This window comes from Mus caroli, unplaced genomic scaffold (assembly GCF_978045245.1).
Source record: "Mus caroli unplaced genomic scaffold, Mus_caroli_1 scaffold_9, whole genome shotgun sequence".
Taxonomy (NCBI): Eukaryota; Metazoa; Chordata; class Mammalia; order Rodentia; family Muridae; genus Mus; species Mus caroli.
The window spans coordinates 74,893,311-74,897,515 of NW_028227264.1; positions in this window are offsets into that span (position 1 = coordinate 74,893,311).

The window sequence follows — 4,205 nt, forward strand, 5'->3', positions numbered from 1 at the left end:
GATGCCATTGGTATATCGCTGTGTCCCATGGAATCTCTCATGGCTGCCTGAGCTGCTAGTCTCACATGTGGGTCCCACGCAGGGTTGGGGCTGTCTTGAGAGGAAGCAGGCAGACAGATGAGGCTCCTGTATTCTTCTCCTAAGGCCCAGGGACATTGAGGGTTGAGGAGGTTAGTACCCAATCCCAGCCTAGCCTGGGTTTTGCACTTTACACAAAAGAGCCACACAAAAGTGGCTCAGAAGACTTCTCCTTCCAGGGCACAGCTTCCTTGATCTCTTCCTCAGGCTGAGAGGAGATTCTGATTCCCCTACTGGAATTAGGTCCCAACCCTAGCCATATCCCAATACCGTAACCCAGAAATAGAGTAGCAACCCAGAGCGGCTGCAGGATGGCAGAGAAGGTTGGATTAAAACTCCTCCCTTCAGTATGTCTATTGCAGGAACGTGTAGGCGGAGTGGCGAGGCATGTTATCATTTTCAGGAAGAGGCATCCTATTTAGTTTGTCTACAACCAAGAGTCATCTGGGAAGAGGGAGTCTCAGATGAGTGACTGCCCAGATCAGATTGACCTGTGGCTGAATCTGTGGGGAATTGTCCCCTTGATTGTTAATTGATGTGGGAAGACTCTGACCACTGTGGGCAGTGCTAATCCTATGCAGGTGGTCCTGGGTTATATAAGAAAGCTGTCTGGGCATGAGTCAGAGGGAGGGAGCCAGGAAGCAGCATTCCTCTATGGCCTCTGCTTCAGTTTCTGTTCCAACTTCCCTTGATGATGGATTGTGACGTGGAAGTGTAAGCCAAGCATGTTATTTCCTTCCAGAGTTGCTTTTTGTCCCTGTTTTATCAGAGGAAAGAAAATTAACTAGAGCGATAGCTATGATGACCCCAAAGCAGGGTGGGAGATTGGCTGTCCACACTGTGGTGGGGAGAAGTCTAGTATGGTATAGCCAGCATCCTTGGAGCATCTGAAAATGTTGTGTGCATTTGGGGGGTGGGTTGGGTCAGGTTATTACCTATTTTGTTACTGCACATATCCTTGAACTCATGACCCAAGCCAGTACCATAGAGGTCTAAAGGCCCATAAGCAAGGGGACACTGGAAGGACCACAACAGCAAGAGTAAGGCGGTTTGGTCCTATTTGTGAGGGGTTCTCTTGGGGGGAAATATGAGTGGTGATATTGGTGAAGGGAAGGTGGGAGTGGATCCTGATGAGGTCAAGTAGTGAGAGGATTCTGATGAGGGGACTGGGGTGGGGGGAACTCAGTAAGGGGGCGGTACTGAGGGAAAGGTGGTGATCGGAAAGCCATGATTGGCAGATGCCGAGGGGGATGAAGTGAGTTGAAGGAAAGTGATGGTAAGGGGAAGAGCATGAAGAGAAATCGATAGAGGCATGGTAAAAACATGCTGCTGATGGGGAGAATTTGAGGAGGGACTGTGGGAGGGGATGCTGGTGTGGGGGAAGTAGGTCGCTTCTGTCCAGAGGTAGTGGTATCATTAGGCTTGTGGAGGAGTGTGTGTGTGTGTGTGTGTGTGTGTGTGTGTGTGTGGTGGGTGCTGTGGTGAGGAGATCTGGTGACAGGACAGCTGTGAGAGGTTACTGGTAGGAGCACAATGGTGAAGGAATTTTGGTTTGGAGCTGTTTGCAACAGATATGGTTGAGAATATAGGACTGTGGACACTGATGGAGGTATATTAATGTAGTGATGTTTGGTAGATCTCATGAGATGTTAATGAGTACATGGCTGTCAGGCAGTGTTGACAGGAGAGTGTTGGTAAGGAGATGCAAGGAGAATGTTGGTAAGGGTGTGATGGTTGATGCTGATAAAGGGCTGTTTTCCAGGGGACTGTGGTATGGGCATATGGAATAGGGGATGCTAGTGAAGGTGCTTTGGTAGCAACTGTGGTATGGAACAGCTGCAGATGGACCCCTCTCCCACATCACTGATGTATGAGAAGTCCCTTCTTCAAGACTGGCTTTCATACACCACTCTGGGGCTGCTGCAGGGACTTGTGACATAGTGAAGGGTGTTCATTTCCTCTAAGAGGACGCTGTTATAGTCCTGTGCTCTAAACTCCCGTGAATGGAGAGAGTTCTCCATGTCCTCCCACATTCCCCGCTCCTGGAATTACTAATGAATGTATATGGCAGAGGTGGAGTGTCAACCAGTAGCTCATGACATGCTGTCAGAGTCATATAGAAGGGATGCTTATGTGTGTTGACCTCCAAAGCCCCATACTTCAGAGTATGGCCCTACATGGAAAGAAGCTCTTTGTGAATGTCACTCATTGCAAAGAGATTTTTACTAGAGTAGAGAAAGCCCCAACCCAATAAGATTAGTTTCCTTTTTAAAAAGGGCAATTTGGAGTAAAGCAGGCAGCAGGGAGACAACAGCAAATCTCCAGTGGGTATAGGCTGTGGAGTAGCTGTCCGAGAGGGACACTGCCTAGTTTCTTCAGGATCACAACTGAGATCCACTCCTTGGGAATCGTTGGTATTAGGAAACATTAATATGCAGCCAAGGATGCTAATAAGAACCATGTGATGACAGCCTGTAAAGATCTTTTTAAAGCAAGTATTGTGAGTATACCCAAAGCATTCAGTGTTCAGCGGGTGAAAAAGCATGGTCTTAATGAAGGTAAACCAAAAGAAATGGGAAAGGTCCACCCAACGGGAAAAAAATCTAAAAAGGGAAGATACAGCCAGTGGGTCCCTGAGAGGGAGATGTTTGCTGCGCATACAGGAATGTAACAGGAAGTGGCTGGTGTTGATACCAATATCCAAACAAGTTCAAAGACACCAGGTCCTTGTCTTTAGGTTGGAGCAGACAGCATTATCAGAGGCCATCAGATGTTGGCATGGCATACCTGTGAACAGGAGGGCACAGGGTGTATATGGGAGGGGGGAAGGCTGGGCTGGAGAGTGAGCCACAAATGGGCAATGGAGAGAGGGAGAGGACGGCTTGATGCCAAGATTCCACCAACACAACTCACTTTTGAAGGGGAATTAGCTGCTATTGATTGGAATGGCAGGGCTTTGGACCTACAATATCAGACAGAGTGGTAAAATCAGCCCAGATCCCCGGAGGACTAGTTAGAGCTTGCTACTATAATAAGGGAAGAGTCAGGGGAAGACCCAAAGAGTCAACACCAGTTTGCTTGATCCAATTTCTGGGAATCAGAAGTCCTCCTAAGCTCTGGGAGTTGAAAGTATGTCTCTAGATCTGTGTAAAATGCTACAAAGTAGCACCATCTTTCCTATCGCCTCATGTCAGAAACTAAGAGGCTCCGTAAAAATTTATCTATTTTTGAAAAAAAATGGAAAAGGGGCAATTTGGACAGATGAACACAGAAAGAACATCTCATGGGGACTACTGTGACACTGTCTGCCACCAAAGACAAGGAGATTTCTAACTTGGAGCCAGACCTGAGGCTGAGGATAAACCCTCCGTGATGCAGGCAGATGTCGGCTCCAGCCCTACTCACACCTCACACCTGGCCTTCTGTCTTCCATGTCTATGAACCCACAAGATTCCCCCTTTCTGCCTGACTTCTAGTTCTTCTTTGGTCTTTTCTCCTGTCTTCCTGTGCTAGGTTAAAAGCTAGGGTCTCACGAATACCAGGTAAGCCATTCTCTCTGAGCCATAATGTAACCCAAGATGGTATATTCTAGACACTGGGTCCCATGCTTTGTCATGGAGGTTGAACACAGCACAGTCCCTGTCCTGGAAATCCCACAGTTCTGTGTGGCTTCCAGGAGCGTTAGTGTGGAATACCTGGGACATGAGCAACCCCAGAGAACCCACATTGAAGTAGACTATCTTTTGATGGCCATTTGTCCCACAATCCATTATTCACCTATCCTTCCATGAGTGTCTCATTGAAGCCACGAGGCAGTCTAAGATAACCCTGCCCCGATCGGAGGCTTGAGAGACAGCTCACAATCACAGGGTGGCAATTTTAGCTGGACATTCACTGGCCAGAGTGGAGTCCCTGTTGAGGCTCCGCTAAATGTTCATTAGAGACAGTGTAGCAAATTTTGCAGTACCTGTCTCCATGAAGGGTGGCCTGGGGCTCAGGGACTGATTATTCTGGTGAGCGTGTAAATAGCTTAAGTGTCGTCTTAGAGTGAAAAAGAGACCCAGTGTGGTACCTGCCTGGGGTAAGGCCCTATTGGGCATAGACACTGGGGACCTGGCAGCAACAGG